Consider the following 24086-nt stretch of genomic DNA (forward strand, 5'->3'; position numbering starts at 1 on the left):
CTAAAGTTGAATAATCATTCCCCAGGATTCACTAATCTTTCATGTAAGACTAAATTAGTCTTACACAGAAGAGCCAGTCTAAGAGTAAGATGGCAGCGTGCCATGCATATTAATGAGGGCGCGGTGCCTCAACTTTAAATCTAACACGGAGCACGGATGAGTGTAGGGAGCGTGTCAGACTGCCGATCAGTCCAAAAATCCACACCCCTGCAAGTTTGAAACATGGGAAATGTCTAGTTACATGAGGGAGTCCGCTCACATGTGCACATTCTAACACTAAACTCCCCCATATAGTAAACCCCGTACAAATATAAAAAGTAAAATAATTTTTTTTTCATTTCCAATATAGGTGCCCGTATTTGTGCGTGTTTGTGCAGGTTTGCCCATTGTTTCGCTACAGTTAGCAGTTTAGACACCGAAGAGGATAATAAGAAAAAATATATGCAAATTAAACACAATAGCTATAGCATAGTGGTTAGAGCCTTCGCACAAAGAGGAGGCATTCCCGGTTCGAGTCCCACCACTACACTTTTCATTTTCTGTTGGAAATCTGTATACAAAAATATTTCCTGACATGTATTATTTAAAGTTTTGTAAAAAGCATTGAAACGTTATATGTAGTAGTGAACGAATTTTATATACATATATATATATATATATATATATATATATATATATATATATATATATATATAGGAAGATGAAATGGTTATGCATACTGATACATGAGTAAATTATTTTAAGCAATGTAAAGCACTGCTAAGCACATTTTGCCAGTATTGAGCATATTAATATTTAATTGCTCGTAGCTGAGCACTGCATTAACTAGCGAGATGTCTTTGCGTGGAGCTGCGCATCGCGGAAACTAGTACAAACAGAACATGTTTGCACGTAGCGGTGCACCGCGCTAACCAGAGCAACGGCGGGCAACATCAAACAACATTGGGCAAAGTTGAACAAAGTCTGCTAAACTCGGCCACACCTCCTTCACTGTACTTTAACCATTGAGGGCTGGCTAGTAGGAAAATAAATAAACAGTGACAGGGCTCGAACTCGGGATACTGTGCGCTATAGTCACAGTACATAACCACTAAGCCATGACAGCATTTCATAACCATGCACTTTCAACAGACACATATCTATCAAAGGAATATTAAGCATTGTTAACATCAGCTAAGCAGGTGTGCCTACAGCTGAGTATTTTCCAAACTGGCCAATCACAAATAAGTGTGGGAAATAAGGTATATTTAAGCTCCACAGGCGGGAATACTTGTCATAACTGGTTGTAGCTCCCTTCTGCAGTCAGCATGGCCGGGGTTGGAGAAGGCACTCGATTTTGAGTGCAACGTTGGGGCATTAAGGAGACCAAAGTAATGGTTTGGCTCCTTGTCCACAATCACGAGAAAAGACTCCTGCGGGGCCAGTACCAGGGCACCCAATACAAAATGGAGGCCTGGAACTGTCTAGCTCATGATCTCACCAGTGCCACTGGCATTCCTTGGACTGGTAAGCAGATCAGGCACCACTACTCTGACCTGAAGCAATGCAAGGAGGATCAACTGGACCAGTGGATCCAGGAGGCCTGTGGGATGGCAAATGCCCCAGTACTGAGTAAGTAGCCATTATATTAAGTATTTAAGAATTGCTATTCTTGTCTATACTATGGATAGGTATGTCTCATTATCACTGCATTTACTTCACAGCTGCAAGTGTCCGGGCTATGAATCAGCAAGCCCATGAAGATAGGCTGCAAAGGCTGAGTCACCAGGCAGGTTAGTAATTATTCTGCATGTACTGTTATATAAAATAAATGAGAGAGCCTTCAAAAAAGTGTTTTAACCCAATAAATAAATGTATAATAATTATTTAATAATTATTATGCATGTACTGTTATATAAAATAAATGAGAGAGCCTTCAAAAAAGTGTTATAACCTAATAAATAAAGGTGTAATAATTCTTTAATAAAGGTATAATTCCTGGAGTGCGTCTGTGTGATTTTCTTTGATATGCTGTTGTACTGTTGCATTTTAGAAATAGTACTGTTGTATTAAGCAGTGTTAGTTAACCCACACTTGGGTAGGCCCATATAAAAGTGGATGAAGGGAGTGCCAGTAGCTTTTATGCATATTTACAGCCCTTAACTGTTGGTTCATGCCCAGCATGTACAGGTTAATCTGGCACTTGGTATTGTGTTCCCCAGAAATGTCAGCGTGCTGCCAGAAATGTAGGGAGCTGTTAACATCTAACTGATAATTTCACCTGAACATATCTAGATAATTATATGAAAGTAGAGCTGTCAGTGTACCATCACATCAGTAGTGTGTGTGAGCAACTCTCAAAATATGTAGCAGTAACATCTGCATCCTGGAGAGTTTGTATGTCAGATACAGCTCATGTATATAATGATCTAGCAAAATCCAATTGCACAATAGAAGGACATTGGGTAGTATAATAATACATGTAAAGGACATATAACTGCAGTTAATATGAATGTAGTGTAAACTAGAAGGGTATATAATTTGTTAATTGAGCTATCTTTTCCACCCTACTGTATGTGCATAAAAAGTGCAATTCCACACCTCAATGGGTATGTCTAATCTCAAAACATTTGTTGGGATATATGTCTTATTGGTTTATAAATATTTGCATTCATTTCTATGCATGCTCCCTGTTCAAATACCACAATATTGGTGGCCAGTTGCCATCAATTAAACCTGCATGCTGTTGTAATGTCCACTATTGTTCTATATATGCATGTGTTATGCTTGCTTTTCAACAATTGAAACTCTGGTGTGTTGGGTTAATGGGAATACTTCTGCATGCTGTTATAACTAACTGGGAATGCTGTTGACTGCTACTAACCCATATCTTCATTACATTCTCTAAAACATAGTTTGTAGGGGAAGGCTGGTCCCAGCAGACCCCCCTGTCCCACCTCAGCTGGCCATGGCACCTGGCACTAGCAGGTCCAGTGCCCAGCCTGGTACCTCCTCCTCCATTGGCCATGTGCCACCTTCAGGTGGAACCGCTGCAGGGGTTAGGGCTCAGGCCCCCATGCAAGAATGGGCGGAGGGCCACCTATCACCCTTCGAACGGTCTGGGCTGTGGTGCATAGAGAGATTGAGTGTTCTGTTGCAGAACCTCTACACCATCTTGAGGCACGAGTGGCGCAACTACCGGGTCAGCCTGCCCCTCCTACATAGCCCCCAGCACAGCCACCCTCTTGGCTGTGAAGGTGCAGTGTTGACTGCCCATGGGTGGGGACCTCAGTTCCACTATTGCCATCTGTCGGCTCATGGGCTTGCGATTTCCAAACATCCCTCCCCATCAATGGTGTTCACCCACCGCATGTGTCATATTCCGCCCCTGTATGCATCTTGTTTGTCTTGTCTGTTTACCTCCCCAACCTATCTCCCCAAATATACCTACTTCCCCTACCTCACATTCCACTCTCACCTGAAAAAAAAAGGGGCAATCTGCTCCAAAAAAAAATTACGCCACATACATAGCTGCCCATTTTGCACACATGTCCCCTGGACACATAAAATGTAATTTAATTGGCATTACAACATACTTTGTTGTCCTCACCCCTTTCTCAGGGGTTGAAGGTTTCATATTTACCTCCAAATGTATTCCATATGCACAGCTGTTGCTGTTAAAGAAATGGGCAGCTATGGACCTTCCCTACACCTGTCCTGCACATCCCGAGCTATTTTCCCTACTGTCGTTACCTCTTTGTGCCTTTTTTTCACCACTTTCCTATCTCCCCATTTTATTTTCTTTCAAAGAAATGAGCACGAGGGTTAGCGGGAGTAAGCACTATTAAGCAGTAGTTAGCAGGTTTGCGCGAGTGTGCGCTTGTTTGCGCTTAGCTAAGCATTGCTAAGCATCATGCAAACCCGCTTACAACTGCTTAAAAGTGCTTTAGTCACTCTGTATGTGAGGCCCCTTGTTCTTCTCAGGAGCAAAATAAAACACCTCTGTCAGTCTTGAATCCCGGACCTTGTACACACTACACAACATGAAGTACCACTAAGCCACGGTAGATATACAACAAGTTGGTGCTGAAATAAATATATCATGCATCAGAATCAGTGAATGTAAAGGAAAAATAGGAATGCCATACCACACAACTTGTTCTGTGGATCTTTACCAACAGTTGTTGTGGGATTACATTACATGACTGTGACAACAGAAGCAGCCATTCTAGCAGGAAATAATGTTACACCATCACTTTACAACTCCACACAGTATCACAGCAGGACAAACACTGGCATATCTGTTTAGAGCAGAGGCCATACCTCCCAACTGTCCCTAATTTTCAGAGATGTCCCTGATTTTGACACAAATTTTAGCTCTGTCCCTCTGAATCCCTCCTAAAACTACAGACTTTGGCCAGAAAGGTGGTGAATTACACTTAATCAATAATGACAATAATTAAGAGTTAGACACTTCTTTTACTTCAGAAAAGGTGTATTAATTCATATGCTCTGATTCTCTCAAAGTCTCAACTTAATGGCACTAATGTTTTAAAGGTGTCCCTGACCTTATCTCTACTTTTCCCTGAGTCTGCTCAAATATGTACCCGAGTGTTTGAGAGGTCTGGCAGAGACAGAAACACAGAGGCATAACAGCCTTTCTGCTGTTACACACTGTGCAAATAGCTTTGGAAGGAGTTCCAGAAGCATACCCTTATGTAGGAATACAACACTGAAATACAAAAGGATGTAGCCATGTACTGGTAGCAATCAACTGTAACAATGCCATTGCTCTAGTGCTAAAAAGACCTGTGTGGTGCACAGACAAAGAATAACAGGCTAATCTCTGGCTACCATGTGGATAGGTCCACAGTTGGGAGTTACACAGACAAACTACTTGCCTTGATAAACTAACGTACACAGCAACCCTGTAAGTCCAACAAGATAAAATTCACACAATAATACGTACGTTCTCTGTACTTCTGCACCCCTACCCAAATGTAGAATATATCTGTGTGTGCAGGGTCTACCAAGAATGCAGGTAAGCATACTCACAGTACTGAAATGTGTCCAGTTTTCTTGAGCAGCTTGTGCTAATGTCAACACTAAAAAAGCACAAACTGTTTATAACTGAATAAATGAATATTCACAATATAGCAGTTCTCAAACAATTCTAGTGCCAAAGGAATACATCTCAATAACTAGCATTGTATGGCAGTTAATTGTAAAATTTGAAAAGAAAGTACATCCTCCCATGTATCTTGGGTTAGCATTTTGAGGGGTGAGTACATTTCTACACTGACAAGTGTGTACTGGAAGCAGCACCATTTAGGTCTGAGTACAAAATGTAAATCACTGGCTACACCCCTGGCTTCTGATATAAGAACTATACCAACCTTCTGTCTTAAACAATGATGTCCACAGCAAACAAGGATGATCTCCATCTTGGAAAGCTGAAAGGGCCACACCTACCTTAGTTAGCAATTTATAGTACTGGTTTGCTATGACGGTGATTACTGCAATTACAGCACAGCAGGCTGCATGCAATTAGCAAATGGTGGCCACTAATTGGTGCAGAGGCCATCACATGCTCATGTGCAAATATCTACAAAAGCAGGCTGCAATCGCTGCCAACAAACTCAATCACTCTATTGCAGAGACTGACAGAGAGAGAGAGAGACAGAGAGAGACAGAGAAAAGGAAAAAGAAATAATACCAAATCATACAAAGGAAAGGTATGTGACACATATGCATTTACTGGCATGTAGTAGATGTTTTTGAAGAGTAGTCTACATAATGTGAACCATTCATATGTGGCAGCAGTACTTATCTATGCCCAGATGTCCTGCTTAACTACTGCTATGGACAATACAGTCTGTACTTGTGGGCAGTGGGACATACCTGTGAAATTTGTAGCTCTGCATTAAATGTCAAAAATCTGATCCATGTTATCTGTGTTCTGTACAGTAGTGTGGCCAATGGCTGTTGAGGGGATTAGTGCTGCCATTATATAAACATGGGTGTGACAGAGCAACACATGCATGATAGCCATATTAAAGTGTAGCTTAGCATTGGCAACTGCTGTAGCAGTCTAGTATGCTTATCTAGCATTTGTAGCTATATATACCCCCTCTAATGATAGTGTGTGTTCACATGTGACACCTGTTTGTGTTGCAGCAAGGCCCAACAGTTCAGCTGTGAGGTCCAGGGACTTACGACAGTGTGGACCTTGTGTGTGTGTATGCCACACACATATGGAGCAATATATATGTGGCATATATATTCACATCTGTATATGTGCATAGAGCAGGGGACACATTGCAACTGTTTGTGAAGGGTGGACATATATATGTTGGTGAAGGTTAGTATGCAAATATTTGTATGTAGGTTTTAGTGTGTGATGAACAAGACAGCATACAGTGCTGGTATATGACATGTGGTGATTAAACCGTGTTGGTGGTTTGTTCAGTTTACAATGTTGAAACCAGTGAGGCCTGCTAAAGCTACCTGGGCTGTGAACACTTTCAATGCATTTATCACAAGACTGTGTGATATTATTACATTACTGTACACCTCACATCCTTTGTATAATTGATATTCCCACTATGAAAGGTGAAATTTATATGTGCCTTCATATATATGTATATGTACACCAATGGATGTGTATATGTATATATACATATATATATATATATATATATATATATATATATATATATATATACACACATATATATATATATATATAGAGAGAGAGACAGAGTCATATATACTCATACACACCTACATCTACTTGTTGCAATATATTCTCTGTACTGTTGACTGACTGTGATGGTCAATGTGTTTGTATTTGTAGGATAGCTTAGTGGGAAACTGTTTATGTCATGGTATTATGAGTCCTTGCTTTGATCCCAGCAAAAGCTGTGTATTATGTTGCTAGGCAGAAAAAGTGCTATGGCATACAGCGTGATTAAGTCCCTTGGTTTTAACTGGGGTGTGTCATTGGAGGCTAAAGCACTACATCTATGATTATTGATTGGTACTGATTTGGAATCCAAATCCTGTGTGTACTGTAGTACTACTTGAAGCTCTGGGCCTGTACAGCAAAGTATGGTGTATGTCCACATTGCTTGCATCCACTGTATTGTGTGGTCCCTGTATTCATCACAGATTACAATCCCCAAGATTAATGTTTTGTAAGTACTGACACACAGTACTGTATAGTACACATGTAAAGCTTATCTGGGTTGCCATACCTTTGTGTCCTGTAATTATGTCTGATGTGTGTGTGGGTATGTCTGTAACATGTCCTCTGTCATATGTGTGGTAAAACATATAACTGCATATCTAGCAACATTTATAGTGGACTACAGCTGTATGCGACCTATATTCCCAATTGTGCACATATGTTGGCCACAGGTTTGCCATTAACAAGTTGTGTGGTATAATAGTAATACATTTACTGGACCTTTCACTCATTGTGATGGATGACATATTTCTTTACACATCAGCTTGATGTATATCTGCTGTGGCTAGTTTGTGCATTGTGTTGCATACAGTGTGCCAGATACTCTTGTATAGTCTTATATAGTGATTTTCTTTTGTTGCTGTGCAAAACATGGTTCATTAGATAGAGTGAGCCAGGCACATTTAAGCAGTTGTGGGGTGAGCAGTGATAAGTGGCAGTTAAAGTGTTCCACTCTCAGTTAGCTAATAGGTTGCTATATATGGCAGTTCAGTGATATCTGTACTGTATAATGTTAAATGTGCCATATGACTTGCTCAGACATATTTTTTCTTCATGTCTTCCAGGGATCATGGCACATCACAGAAATCCCAGCTATAGTAGTGCTGATGATGAGATCATTACTAGCTGTATGATTCAGCACTACAGTCTAATGTTCTCACGAACCAGCCAGAACCAGTAGGAGCGTACTGCAATGTGGCAAGATGTTGTCCAGATGGTAAATGAGGTAGGCCTGCATAACCGGACATATGAGCAGGTATGCCACCACTGCAGTGATCTACTCAGACATGTCCAACAGCGTGCTTCTGATGTGCGGAGACAACAGCTTGCAACAGGAGGTGGTGTTAATATCCATCCCCCCTCACCAGAGTGGAGGAGATGCTCCTGAGCCTTGTGGCACCTGCCCAACAACAACATCAGCAGCCATACATCATGATGGAGGTTGGAGCCACCCAGCAACCACACATGGAGCATGCAGGTAACATGGCATATCTGTAGACTAATGTTATCTGTATTGGTAGATCGTGCATATTTGAGATGTGGAGTGTGTAGTTAGAATATGTGGAGCCTGTTGTTGTGCAATACTGATCATTTGGAACATAATCTGTAGGCCTGTGAATGTAAACTGTTGTTCTACTGTAAGATTGCAAACACACAGTAGCAATGCCACAGTTTTGGCCACTGGCAAACTGTCTCATCTCTATGTAGGTCCCTCTGGGGTGACATCAAGGCAGCGGACAGATGCTGGCAAGTGTGTTCTACATTTATTATTGTAAATAAAAAGTGCATGTCATAGTTAAGGTGTAGGCCATGTACACATGTAACACACCTACCCATAATGCATGCTGCGCATGTTTGGTGTAAGACCACACACATCCCACTAATGTGATTAGCTGCCTCAAACACATGCAATACCCAGATCATCTCAAACAAATGTGGCTACACTGTAGTGACCATTGGATAGGCAAAGTTGATACTCAACATGCACATAACATACACAACTATGTCATACACAGAGCATTTTAACATGCTACACATAAAGGATTCACAAACCCTCTGTAAAGACACACTCCAGTTTCCAAAATCTCATCTGCACATTACACATAATATACCTGAGGGGTAGAGGCCTATCATGGGGCATTTAAACACTCTGCAACACACTACACATTCATGTCAGGGAATGCTCCTTATTGGCCTCCTTACAAACCCATGTAACAACTGGTTGTGAAATGGTGAATGTAGCCAAGGTAGTACAGTTCTGGTACAGTATAATTAGTGCTGGTTTGGGAAACATTTGTAGCCTTGAGTGACCACATGATGCTTCAAGATTATGCCTATGGTACTATACCCCATCCAGTTATTGTAACCACAGTACTACACATAGCTTTCATTGCTATACACCTTAATGCTGTGTGTGTGCAAACATATGCACCTCTAAACAATATGCATACCAATCACCATTTGCACAACTGACACATATATGTCTTGTGATGCTATTGAGTGGCTAGATCATATGACACACATTGGGTATGTGTGATGTTTAAATATGCAGTTGTGTTTTAGCATGTCATGTCATGGATGACACTGGCATGTCCACAATATGATCTACACTCAGCATAACTACTGTACATTGGGTATGTGGACGAATGGTATCCCATCAATTATACATGCACCACTGATGATGTTGTGTGAATAATCATCATGCATGTGCTAAAACTGTGTCTACAGTTATTTGCTAAAGACACAGAGACTGTAAACAGCATTGCATACATATCTGACACACAGATACACATCCAGCCATGGTATGTACACCTGTGAGTTATGGTGCACAGTACATTACAGAGTTTTGAATACTTGCACAGCAATGTTGTGTCCATGTATGCATTGCGTTCCAGGGGGAGGCCAATCACCTAATAACAAAACACATGCATCAAAGCCATGTATAGTGTTAGTAACAAGGACTGCCTTCACTTGCACTGCATGCTGTTGAGCAACACATGTCCTGCATGCTGACATGTATGATATGACTGTTTTGCTTGTGATACTGTACCCCACATCACCTGCTATTGTGTATGTTCTGAGATTGCTGGTGTTGTGTGTGTGTGTGTGTGTGTGTGTGTGTGTGGCTGCTTTAGGGAGGAGTGTATTTGTGTGTGTGCAGGTGTGCACATGTGCATGTGTGCATGTGTACAAGTGCATGTGTGCATGTGCACGTGTGCATGTGCACATGTTTGCATGTGTGGATGTGTGCATGTGCACATGTGCATGTGTGCATGTGCATGTGCACATGTGTGCATGTGCATGTGTGCATGTGCATGTGTTTGTGTGTGCATGTGCACATGTGTGCATACGTGCATGTGTGCGTGTGTGCATGTGTACATGTGGTCTGACATCATGTTCAGGTCTTAAAGTGTGTTTCCTGTTTTCCTCTCACAGGTGCTGAGGTGGAGCTGGTTCAGTACAGCAGGGAACCTGATGTCACTAAGACAGACAGTGATCATGAGGATAGGTGTGTTGAGGCACAGGCAGGTTTGTCAGGGTTTGTTGTTGGGCCACCAATTGACAGTACACAAGCCTCCACCCCATCCATGCACACAGTCATGCTGCTTGTACATCCATCATCACTATTGCCCTTAGCTGAGGGACAGTGTACGGTTGGCACTGGCCAGGACAGTGTGGTATCTATGGCACATGTATCAGGACACAGCAGCCATAGCCAGATGTCTGGAATGGTACCACATAGGCAGATGCCCAGGGGTTCTTGTCAGAGCACTGCTGGTCATCATGCCTCTGGCAGACGTGCCACAACTCTTTCAACCACAACCATGTTTCAGGCTGTCATGGAGGCACAGGCATGAATTGAGCGGTACACCAGACAGGGACTAAGGGCACAGAGGGCTCATAACACCACTGTAAATGACAGTATATGTGACCTAGCAGGTGCCATACATAATTACACTGAGGTCATTGATAGACGTTGGGATGAGACATTGGATGTCCTACACAATGTCATGTCCATGTGTCAGGAAAGTGCGGGACGGTTGAGACATCAACGTGGACGTATGCCAGCAACATCAGCAGCTGGAGGTCGTTGTGGATGTCCAGCAAGTCACAGCCGCTCCCGTAGTCCCAGTACCAGCCCCAGCAATGTTGGAGGGGGCTGTCCATAGACCGTCCTAGAAGACCATGTGCACGTGGCTCTGGCCAGTCCCAGCAGGGACCTGGATCCAGTGGACATATGTCAACCTCTGAGGATAGTACCCAGTCTAGATTAGTACCTGATACTGTCTGTAACACCCCTGCCTGGCACAGGTTCTGTATCTGTGGCCAGAGATGGTGATCTGTAAAGCCTGCCAGGTACAGTCTGTAGCTGTCCCACAAATCCCCATATATGGCAGCCACATGATGGAACTGTGTGCATGACGACACACACACATAAACCATAAACCTAGGGCAAACACATACCTGCACACATTACATCAACATTGGTCCATAACAGTACTCATGGCCCTCACATACACATTCACACACATGTCAATTGTATGGCTCAGTGTAGGCCTCTGGCAAACCAACAACACACCCTGTGCATATGATGAAACCTGTGCCACCTCCTGTCATCTGTAACATTGATGCAGGAACAGGCTAACATGGTGCTGATGCACAGGGTGACTTTGATAAAGTATAGCAATGGTTGAATGTGTAGCATGTTGTCAGCAGTAAAGTGTAATGATATCCTTGAAGGTGTAGCTGAGCAGGCATGATGCATTAAAGCTGTAATTAGCAATGTTGTATTGTTTCCACCAGTGTTTATTCCAATTGTGTTTTGTTTGCCCATGTGCCACTCGGCTGATGTGTGTAGTTGTGTCAGCATGTGTTATAAGGTGGACAGTAAGTGTGGGATGTGTGCAGCACAGGTTTGCAGGTGTATATTTGTGAACATGGTGGAGGTGCACTGTGTGCATGTACATGCATATTGGACACATGGGCAGGGTGACATGCCCTGTATTGGCCAGTGTTAACACTCCATAGTTTCTATTGGTGGCCAGTATGCATTGTACTAAACACGTTTTGGAACTTGAGTACCCATGTGTGTGAATGACATGGGTTGACACTGTGCTGTGGGTGATGCTGTTCTTCCTATCTATCATTGGTTTGCATTACTAAGGTTAACAGTGTCCCAGCTGCATAATCCTGTATTAATGCACACTGTTCACCTACAGGGTTGCATGGACTGTGCTATCACAAACACAAGAAATTCTCACTTATACAGTAAAAGTGCATTAGTCCCATGGACCCCTGCCATAAACTAAATATATAATAGAAGGTGTGATGTTATACCAAAAAAGAGTTACATACCAAGAAGGGGTAACCTCTCTGGTGAGTATCATGTGGAAAATTTAATCCCTCAATAAACATACAAGGCAAGCTTCAAAATACAAAATGGCAACGATTCCAAAGACAACACTAAAGTTGTCTTTACTGTTGTTCATAATCTACAGGGGAAATCTCAGATTGGGTCATAGTTAATGTAAATGGTCACAAAGTACACTTATCTGACTGACATTACCAATTCCTTGTCAGACAGTTTGAATGTGGATTTCATCACCCTGTCGCTATACAAGGGCCACATTTCCAGAGCTGCAGAACGTAATACCTGATGATTCACAGACACTCTAATTAAAACATCTCTTTAACAAGGTCCACACCACAGTGGCAATGGTACTGGATAGTGTCCCTGGCTGTCTCATACACAAGCTGACATATGAAGTCACCACTCACCTAAACACTCTGTCCAGATGGAGCCTCTATACAGGTTACATACATGTGGAATGACGTACGGTAATGGTGTTCACAATCCACAAGGGTTGAGCTATAACGTCTTCTTCTCCTTTCGGATGCTCCCATTAGGGGTCACCACAGTACATCATCTGTTTCCATGTCTTCCTGCCCTCTGCATCTTGCGCTGTCACACCATCCACCTGCATGTCCTCTCTCACCACAGCCATAAACCTCATCTTAGGCATTCTTCTTTTCCTGTTACCTGACAGCTTCATCCTTAGCATCTATTTCACAATATACTCTGCATCCCTCCTCAGCACATGTACAAACCAACTTAATCCTGCCTATCTTTCCTGGTCTACTAACCTTCAAACCTGGCCTGACCCTCTAATATACTTATTCTTAAACCTGTCCACCCTCGTCACACCCAGTGCAAATGTTAACATAAATTGATTAAGGGTAGAACTACAACAGGTCCTAGAAACTCTCACCCTTTAAGCCAGACCAAAATTATATGGAAGGCTATGGAGCACAGCATTATGGAACTCATTAACAGAGACATTATGAACCTGCAAACACAGCACCATACCCACTTAGGTTCTCTAAAGGCCAGATCATGGCTCCTACACCTAGTAGACTTCAAGCCAGTCAACAAGGCAATAGGTGAGGGAGGGGAGGTCAACACAGCCAAGCTATAGCTCACCAGCAAATCATACCCATCCCACATACTGGTATTAGACATAACCTCAACAGACTGACCATAAACAATTGTTAGATGATGGCTTGACAACTGACGCACAGATGTAGGACACACAGTAACATTTGCAGCCTCCATGTACTATTCTATGCCAGTAACTAGTGGTATTCACCTGCACTCAGTCCTGGGACCACTCCTGTTTGGCATATAGCTTTCTTAGGTACAAGCAAACACAGTAGGAATATGTCTGCCCACGTTTGATGAAAATGCATACTGTGGGCTATACTTTATTCTCCAGATGAAACACACATCCTCCAAAAGGGTATCATGTAGATAGATACCTGGTGTCAAACTCATGCTGTAAAGCTATAAGCCTAAGAAAGCATAGTTATCCACTTTTAGCAAACAAAGTATCCCCAGAGTACCACATAGGTAGTAGCCCCCAAAATGTGGAACAGGTACTAATGTATACATAGAGCCATTTGTTAAGTCATCTCTCCTTTCATAATCACATTATCAAAGGGTTTTAGAAATCCCTCTGTGGAGCACATAAGCAATAAAGGGTTTGCATGCAGATCCACAGAGGTTGTTGCACACCAATAATGATTAGTCATCTTTGCCAGACTTTGCTTGCTTTGGAACAGGTTTCAAATATGCCTCAAGCATAAACCCTCACTCACACTCTTCAATAGAAACCGTGATGAGTGGATGTGAAACAGAAGCCATAGCTAAGGGATCACTGCAGTGGCTAAGCTTGTCACAAGCATACAGAAGTGACCTAAGGTCTGGAAAGCACCAGCATGTTCTGGCAAAGATAGCACATGCGTTCATGGAGAAAGCAGAGTACCCACCTATGAAATACTTGAGGTCACATGTATGTATATGGATTTGCCCCACAGCTGCCTTACATGTGTAATGCACATACAGTTGTCATTGTGATATGTCATACACTATAAAAATCAAAACCCACTCCCCATTGGCCAACGGTGTCACACACCTGAAGCATAGACACACACATTCAGCAAGTGCAAGATTCAAACTCTTTCCTAACTACATCATGATACTACAGCAGTACACATTTACGCGACGTGCTATACACATTACTGGGATTTTACCTTTCCACGGGTATATTTGTAAGATGGTGACATCATCGGACTTAACAAATATAAGTATACCACTTTTAAGGTGTTTGACTAGTCTCCAAAAAGGTTGCATTTCCCCAGGGAGATGCACATACAGTTGGTAAGTGCAGGATTCAAACCCCTACCTAACGATACTAGAGCAGCACGCATTTACATGCCACGCTATACACATTATTAGGATTTCATCTTTCCACAGGTATATTTGTAGGATGGTGACATCATCAGACTTGACAAAGATGAGTATATCACTTTTAAGGTGTTTGAGTAGTCTCCAAAAAGGTTGCTCCTCCCCAGGGAGACACACATACACACACAGTTGGCAAGTGCTGGATTCAAATCCCTACCTAACTACATTATGATACTAAAGCCATACACATTTACATGATACACCATACACATTACTGGGATTTTATTTTTCCACAGGTATATTTGTAGGATGGTGACATCATCAGATGACAAAGATGAGTATATCACTTTTAAGGTGTTTGAGTAGTCTCCAAAAAGGTTGCTTCTCCCCAGAGAGACACACACAGTTGGCAAGTGTGGTGTTCTTAATCCAAACTAAGTACATCTTTACACTTCAGCAAGCAATATGGAGTTACAGGGTGCAATATAGACATTACTTGCTGACAGTTTGCACAACGTTTTTTTCACATTTGCTAACCTCAGCTGGCTTATCATACTAGGTGTATTGTGAGTGTATTGTATGCATAGGCCATGACCATATCATATATGGGTTGATGCACCACATGCTGGCACACACAGGGTCAAACCTTGAGTAGCATCTTACCTTCACCTACATGATACTGCAATATAAAAGAAAGATGATGATAAACTTCAACAATTGGCTGAGCTTCTGGTGTCATTCAAAGGGGATCCAGTCTCTGTCTGCCTGTGATGACATGATAGACAAGCCTTGTTGCTTCACTACAGATGATTTTCACCTGTCGCCCCTATGCTTCTGAATACTGGCCAAGGCTCGTGCTGTCCCCATATTACCTTTTTTAGGCAAGGCTCAAAGTTTCATAGGTAGGTACTTGTCTATTGGCACTGGGGCCTATACAAGGCCAGCCAAAAAGGTAACCTGGCTTTTGCCACCCAAGAAATTTATTTTCCTGTGCCACTGTCGTGCAGAGACACAGAAGTGATCCCCAGGGTGAATTTCCTATTTCCCTTCCAATAATCAAGATTTTCCTTGAAGAGTGCTAATGAGGAGCTTTGTTTGATATAGATAGGTAGTTTATTCTGGAGTATGTGAAGTCTGTGGGCCAGGAATCTATCCCTCCAGCATGTTTTGTTTATTGTGGTGACAAGATTTAGGTCCCTAGAGCATGTAGGTTCATAGGTCCATAGGCAGGTACTAGGGTATCTGTCCAAGGGCATTTATAAGCCTAGCCAGAATGTGCTGGCTTTCACCTCCCTTTTAAATTAGTTTCCTGGGCCTCAGTCTAGCAGGGCCACTGAAGTGATCCCAGGGGTAAATTTACAATTTCCCATCCACTCATCAAGATTCCTCTTGAAGAGAGTCTGCAAGGGGCTCTGCCTAACATAATCTGGGATTCTATTCCAGAGTGAGAGAAGTCTCTGGGACAGGAATCAATCCCTCCAGCATGTCCTGTTTATTGCTTTGCTGAGGTTTAATTCACTGGAGCATGTGGCTCTAAGAGATTTGTTTTTCTTGAGGTGGAGCATGTCCATTAATTCCGGGTTGGACATGTCCTTATACGTCAGGCATAGATCACATCTGAGCAGGCAGTAAGCAACCAAGTAGAGCTGGAGTTTCTTTAGTCGAGCTGCATAGGGCATCTCTTTGAGGCCCATGATCCTCTTGGTGAAGTACTTCTGTGGTCTTACCAGCTGTTGCATGTGCCAATTAAGGTACATACCAAATGGGGCATTGTACTCTATTATGGGCCTAATGAGTGATGAGTAGAGGGGCACAATGACCTCCCTTGATCTAGAGGTGAACCCTTTTGTGATTAGGTGGGCTACATAGAAGGAATAACTAACCACTTTGCCAATGTGATTATCAAAGGAGAGGTTACTATCTACTTGGGTACCCAGGTCCCTAATTACATTTTCTGTACCTAGTGGATTACCACCTATGTGGTAATTTGTGGGCACTTTGTTTTTTCCAAAGGAGATGACTATGCATTTTTTGCCATTCAGCTTGAGGCCATGATTTTGACCCCAGGTATCTGTCTCTGTAAGACATTTCTGGAGGATGTCTGTGTCAGCCAGAGAGTCGATTATGGCCCCCAGTTTACAGTCATCTGGGAACTTGGTCAGCCATAACCCTCCTGTGCTTGCCTGTACCTCAGAGACGTATATACTGAACAGGAGGGGTCCCAGGACTGAGACCTGTGGGATGTCACTTGTGACTGGTTTAGAGTCGGACATGGCACCTGCAACTCTAACCATGTGTGTTCTATCCGTGAGCCAGTTGGCCACCCATCTCGTGACATAGGGCTAATATTCAAGCTGGTAAGCTTGTGTATGATGCCAAGAGTGGGGAATGGTGTCAAAGGCCTTAGTGAGGTCCAGGTAGGCTGTGTGGACTACCCTCCCTTCATCTATGACCTTGGTAACTGTTTCAAAGCAGTCAACTTGGTTTAGGAGGCAGGATTTGCCTTTAACAAAGCCAAATTGTGTAGGGTCCAGTATCTGGAGGTTCCCAATGTCTCTGTTTATGAGTTCCATGATACTTCGCTCCATAGCTATGCAGACCAGGCTGGTCAGGCTTATAGGGCGATAGTTCCCAGGTTCTGTTGTGGCACCATCTTTGTGGAGCTGGATGACTGTTGCTGTACACCATTCTTTGGGTACATAGCCTGTGGTAAGGTTGAGTCTGAACAGTGAATGTAGGTGAGGGTTTTGTTCCTTTTGGAGCTCGTGTAAGACGCAGCCTGGGACACCATCCAGTCCCATTGATGCTGTGTTCTTAGCTTTGGAGAGGGCTATTTTTACCTGCATGACCATGAAGTCTGGGGCTCTGTATTCTTCTGGGATGGGCACAGGCCCTTTTGGGGGTGAGGGGGGGGTGAAATTTGCACTGAACTTGTCCACCAGGATGTTGGCAATATCAGTTGGTTCAGTGTATTTTTTGCCATTTTGCAGTAGCTGAAAGCATATCTGAGAGTTGCCACCTAAATGTTTGATATAGCTAAAGAAGGCTTTGTGGTTATCTTTAGATTCCTTGGCAATTTTTCTTTAGAAACTGGACTTGAATTATTTTATGAGCTATCGTACTTTCTTGCTAATAATGATCAGTGATGCCTTTCCTTTTTGGAATTTTGTCTATCATGTGTTAGTTTCCACCTTCTGTTGTATAGCTTATTTATGGGCAAGGACCAACAGATTGGTTTCTTCTTTTTGGAGGAGTGAGTCTTGGTTTTAACTGGGATGGCTCAATCCATGCATCCCTGTAGATGCTCATAGAATGCACTTGTAAAGGATTCTGCAGATTGGATAGCATTATCCTGTAGCAAGGGGGCTTTGAAACATTCCACTTCAGTCTTGAGAAATGTGAAGTTTCCTTTTGAAAAGTTTTCCACAGTGGTTTTGTTGACTGGTGGGGGTGGGGTCGGGATGTGGATGTCCACTGTGATTACTTCATGATCTGATATTACCAGCGAGGGGTTTACCTCTGGTGTGGAACACTGATCCCCCATGTTGGTGATGATCAGGTCCAGTATGTTGTCACCTCTAGTGGGCGTAATGACCTGCTGTTCCAGGCCGTTTGAGTTTATCAACTCTAGGAAGCATTGGGCAAAGGACTTTGTACTCGAGTAATTCTTCCAGTCAATGTTTGGGTAGTTGAAATCTCCTCATATAATGGTGTTTGGTAGGAACTTTATATTTCCCAGTGTTCGCAAGGAATACTGAGTGAAGGTCCTGAGACAAGGTATGTGATCTATAGCAGGCTACGATCTGATAAGCAGCTTTGCCCAATGTTAGTTGCACTTGTATGGTCTCCAAGACCTCATGCTGTGCCACTAACCTGGAGGTGTGCGTATCCTTTATGAAAATGGATACACCCCCCTCCTTTAGTATTTCAGTCTGGGTTTTGGGGCCGATGCTCAGAGGGATTGGGATTTCATTAAGTGGAGCATGTCCAGCAGCTCTGTGTTTGACATTGCTTTGTATGTTAGGCAGAGATCACCTCTAAGTAGGCGATATGTGACAGAGTAAAGCTGTAGTGTTTTGAGACGGTCTGTGTATGTCATGTATTTGAGGCTGCTAATCCTCTTTGTGAGGTATTTCTGCAGGCTTTTCAGTTGTTGTAGATGTCTTGTGAGGTACATAGCAAAAGGGGCATTGTACTCTATAATGTATCTAATGAGTGATGAGTAGAGGGGAACAATGACCTCTTTTATTCTGCATGAGACACCTTTTGTGTTGAGGTGTGCCACGTAGAAGTATTTCCTGACTACTGTGGCGATGTGATTATCAAAGGAGAGTCTACTGTCCACCTGTGTCCCAAGGTATCGTATCACACTTTCGGTGTTAAGTATACTACCACCTATGTTATAGTTCATGGGTACAGTGTTTTTACCAAAGGGGATGACAATGCACTTTTTGGCATTGAGCTTGAGGCCATGGCTTTGACACCAGGCATCTGTTTCAATGAGGCCCTTTTGTAGGATGTCCACATCGCTAGTAGTCTCGATTATGGCTCCTAGTTTGTAGTCATCTGGGAAATTCATTAGTCAGAGACCTTCCATGTTAACCTGTACTTCAGGGAAGTAGATACTAAACAGGACAGGACCCAGGACTGAACCCTGTGGTACTCTACTTGTCACTGGTCCGAAATCGGACTTGGAGTCTGCTACTTTCACAGTGTGGGTTGTGTCAGTCAGCCAGTTGGCAACCCATCTTGTGACATAGGGATTTATACTTAGTTTAGTGGGTTATTCCATAATTCCAGAGTGGGGGATGGTGTCGAAAGCCGTGGCAAGATCTAGATAGGCTGTGTGAACCACCTTACCCTTATCTATAGCTTTGGTGACTGCTTCAAAGAAGTCTATCTGGTTTAGGAGACATGAACTGTCTTTTACAAACCCAAAATAATTGTGGTCCAGAGTTTGGAGATTACCAATGTCTTTGTTTATAAGTTCCATGATGATACGTTCCATGGCCTTGCAGACCAGGCTCATCAGGCTAATAGGGTGCTAGTTCCCGGGGTCCATGGTGGCTCCCCCCTTGTGTAGTGGGATAACTGTCACTATGTGCCATTCAGCAGGCACAAAGCCTGAGGTGAGGTTATGATTGAACATGGTATATAGGTGTGGTGCCAGTTCGTTCTGTAGTTCATGTAGAATGCAGCTTGGGATGTAATCTGGTCCCATGGATGCTGTGTTCCTGGCTTTGGAGAGTGGTTTTTACCTGTGCAGCCATGATGACAGCAACTTTGCATTCTTCCAGTATAGAGATGTGCTCTTTCTTGAGTGAGAGGGGGGTAAAGTTAGCACTGAACCTATCTGCCAGGCTGTCGGCAATATCAGTTGGGTCTGTATATTTAGTGCCATTGTGCTGTAACTATGAGCAGATTTGAATGTTGCCATTGAGATTCTTGACATAGCTATAGAATGCTTTGTGGTTGTCTTTAGAATCAGTGTTGACTTTGTTTTCGTAACTAGCTTTGGAGGATTTTATCAGGGATCGCATCTTCTTCCTGAGGCTGACCAGGGAGCTCCTCCGCTCATGGGATTTTACCCTCTTTTGCAACAGTTTCTTCCTTCTGTTGTGCAGTTTGTTTATGGCAGGGGACCACCAGATTGGCTTCCTTTTCTTGGAGGATAGCGTCTTGGTTCTGTTTGGGATAGCACAATGCATGCACTCATGTAAGTGCTTATAAAGTGCAATTGTGAAGGATTCAGTAGTCTTAACAGTATTGTCCATCTGCATGGGTGTCCTGAAGTTCAGCACTTCTGTCTTAAGAAGCATGAAGTTGGCTTTGGAGTCATTTTTTAACATGGTTTCCTTAATGGGGGGGGGGGGTCCAGAATGTGGATATGTAGGGTAATTAGCTTATGGTCAGATGGGACAAATGAGCCGTTGACTTCAGGTGTGGAACACTGGTCACTCAGGACAAACCAAACCCCATAATGGTTCTGATGAAGCTTGTTGTGAAGCAAGTGAAAGCGCTTAACTGTTGGATTATCGCTGTATTTGTATAATAAAATTATTCGATTGCTGCTGTGGACATGGCTGAGATTTTTTGATAATATCTGGAACTGGTTTTGAGGGAGAGTGTCCCAAGACACAGAGGTAGCTAACGTTCTTTACCGGTTAATTGTTCTGTAGTTCAAGAACGTTTAATTCTTATCACTTCCATAACCAACACAAATAACCACAATGTTAGCTAAATGCTACTCATTGCCAGAAGACTCAGCCTCCAGATGCACACACTCAAGGCACATCTCAGTATGGAGAATATTGATATCTGTGCAGTAACAGAAACCTAGTTCAAGGCTCCAGAGAGCACACCAGCACTACCAGGATACTACTCATTCCATACCTTCTGGCATCAGGACCTGGATCATAGCACATAGCGTGGGGATGTATCCATATTCATCAAGGATACCTACACCTCTCTCTACATGCTGTGTACAGGATATGTACCCATAGAATGTTGCACAGCAACATTCTTCACACTCCACAGGGGTGGGACCACAAAAAACCCTTGGCATTCAAGCTCTATGAGCCTGACGAGTCTGCTCTTTAAGGAAATGGAGCCAATCATAATGGAAGTCAACAATAAAGAGATTGTGAACCTTCACACAGTTGAGCACACCCAGTTTGGCTTCATCATATGCAGATCACACCTCCTGAACTGGGTGGATTTCTTTAAGACCATTACCCAGGCTACAGATGATTGAAATGAGCTCAACACAGCCTACCTATACCTCATTACAGCCTTTGACACCATTCCTCACTCAGGTATCATAGATGAACTCACCAACCTGGGCATGAATTCATACATCACAAGATGGATTTCAAACTGGCTCACAGATAGATTCCACAAACTAAGAGTTGCTGGCTACATGTCAGACTCTACACCGGTAACAACTGGTGGCCCCCAGGGTTCAGTCCTGGGGTCCCTCCTGTTTGGTATAGACTTCTCAAATGTACATGCCAACACAGGAGGGTTGTGGTTGACTAAGTTTGTTGGGAACTGTAAAGTGTTTGCCATAATAGATTCCCCGGATGACACAAATATTCTCCAGAAGGGACTCTATGAGACAGATGTGTGGTGTCAGAATCATGGCCTCAAGCTCAATGTGGAGGAATGCATAGTGATCCCCTTTGGTGAAAACAAAGTACACACAAACTGCCACATAGGTGTTACGCCCTTAAAACTGACAAGGTAATAAGGGATCTGGGGACACAAGTAGATAGTCATCTTTCCTTTGACAACCATGTTGCCAAAGTGAATGGGAAGTCCTATGTGGCCCACCTAATCAACAAAGGGTTTGCATCAGGATACGAAGAGGTAGTGGTGGCCCTCTACTCTTAAGTCATCAGACCCATCATTGAGTACAATGCACCATTTTGAATGTACTTGACTAGACATATCCAGCAGCTGTAGAGACCACAGAGGTACCTCACCAAGAGGATTACTGGCCTCAAACAGTTGTGTTATGCAACACAACTGGTAAAACTAAATCTGTTCTTCGTTGCATACCGCCTACTTAGAGGCACACTCTGCCTAACATATAGAGCCACGTCCAACACATAACTGCTGAGCATACTCCATCTACAGATAACAAAAGTGAGTCACCCTACACACTCCACAGATATGAACCTCATCACAACAATGAATACAACATGCTGGTAGGATAGAGTGCCATCCCAGACACTTGCCTTACTGTGGAACAGAGTCCCAATGTACATCAGACAGAGACCCTCACTGACACTCTTCAATAGGAACCTTGATGAGTGTATGGGAAACAGAAAATTCATGCCAGGCATCACATCAGCAGCCCCACTAGAAAGGGGCTTAGGGTACTAACTATTAGAACGAGGGTTTGGGAGACTACCTAATGGGGTGGTGAAAGCTGCACAACTTGCCTAGGCTAACATATGCCTTATTGAAGATAGGTTCATAGGTACGTAGTAGACTATGTGACAGGTACATGTCTACAGATAGTAGATATGTACTCCATTGTACCATCATGTTGTACAGCAGGCACATGGACCACATACACTGTAATGCTTACAGATACTGGTGGCTGCTATGTACACTGGGTGAGATGTGCACCTCATGTCTTTTGTGCCATTGGGATGTGTGTTGGTTGGGACAGTCCTGGATGGCTCCCTGTCATGGTCACCCTCTTACACACATCTCTGCCCATCCATCTTTGGCTTATTATACCTACATATATATATATATATATATATATATATATATATATATATATATATATATATATATATATAGGTACATAGGTAGGTAATAGGCTATCTGCCTGAAGGCATATATTAGTATGGCCAGAGTGTGCAGCTATCACCACCCATGGAGTTAGTTCCCTAGGCCTCTGTGTAGTAGAGCTGATGAAGTGATCCATGGTGTGACAGTTCAGTTTCACATACACTCATCAAGGCTCCTCTGGAAGACTGTCAGTGAGGGACTCAGCTTAATGTAGGTTGGGAGGGAGCCTGTTCCAAAGAAAGGGAAGTCTGTGAGTTATTAATGTATCCCTCCAACATGTTCTATTTATTATGTGATGATGATATCCCTAGAGCATGTAGTACAGTGAGCTTGGGGATACTTCAGATAGCACATGTACATCCATTCTGCATTGGACATGGACCTGTCTGTTGGGCAGAGATCACCTGAGTAGACAGTATGCAACAGAGTACAGATTGAGTTAAATTCAGTCTTGTTGCATGGGGCAACTATTTGAGGCCAGTAATGCTTTTGCTGAGGTACGTCAGTGGTCTTTCCAGCTGCTGAAGGTGCCTAGTCAGATATATTACAAGTGTGTTGTGGTACACTATGATGGGTCTGATGATTGATGAGTAGAAGGAACCTCCTTTGACCTACATGCAAAGACCTTGGTAGTTTGTGGGAACATATAGCATAATTTTCTAACCACTTTGTGAATGTGTTTCTGGAAGTAGTGATGACTATCCACATGTGTTCATAGATACCTTATTATTACCTCCATATTTAGGGTGTTGGCACCTATGTGGTATTTGTATGAATGTAGCTCGAGCCCATAAGTTTGACACCACATCTGTCTGACTGAGACCCTTTTTAAGGATGTCTCTGTTGTCCCAAACATCGATTATGACAACCTTTTTGCAGTCATCCACAATCCTTGCTAAACATAGCCCTCATGTGTTTGACTGTATTTCTGAAAAGTATACACCAGACAGGAGGGGTTCCAGGATTGAGCCATGGGGGACAGCAGTTGTTACCAGCTTGAACAGGAGACCACAATTCTTACCTTGTGGGATCTATCTGTGCCCCAGTTGGCAATCCATCAGATGACATACGTGTTTATGCACAGATTGTTGATTTTGTGGATATGACATGTGTGTGGGATGTTGGAAAAGGGCTTTTCAAGGTCTATGTAGGCCGTGTGTAGCTCATTTCATTGATGCATGTCCTGGGTGACTGCCTTGAAAACTGTCTAGCAGGTTTAGGAAACATGATCTGCCCCTGACCAAACCAAAATGGGTAGGGTTGGGTGTTTGTAGGCTCTCAATAGCTCTGTTTATGAGTTCCATAATG

The sequence above is a fragment of the Protopterus annectens genome, chromosome 1.part2 (assembly GCF_019279795.1).
Source record: "Protopterus annectens isolate FY-2018-M chromosome 1.part2, PAN1.0, whole genome shotgun sequence".
NCBI lineage: Eukaryota > Metazoa > Chordata > Ceratodontiformes > Protopteridae > Protopterus > Protopterus annectens.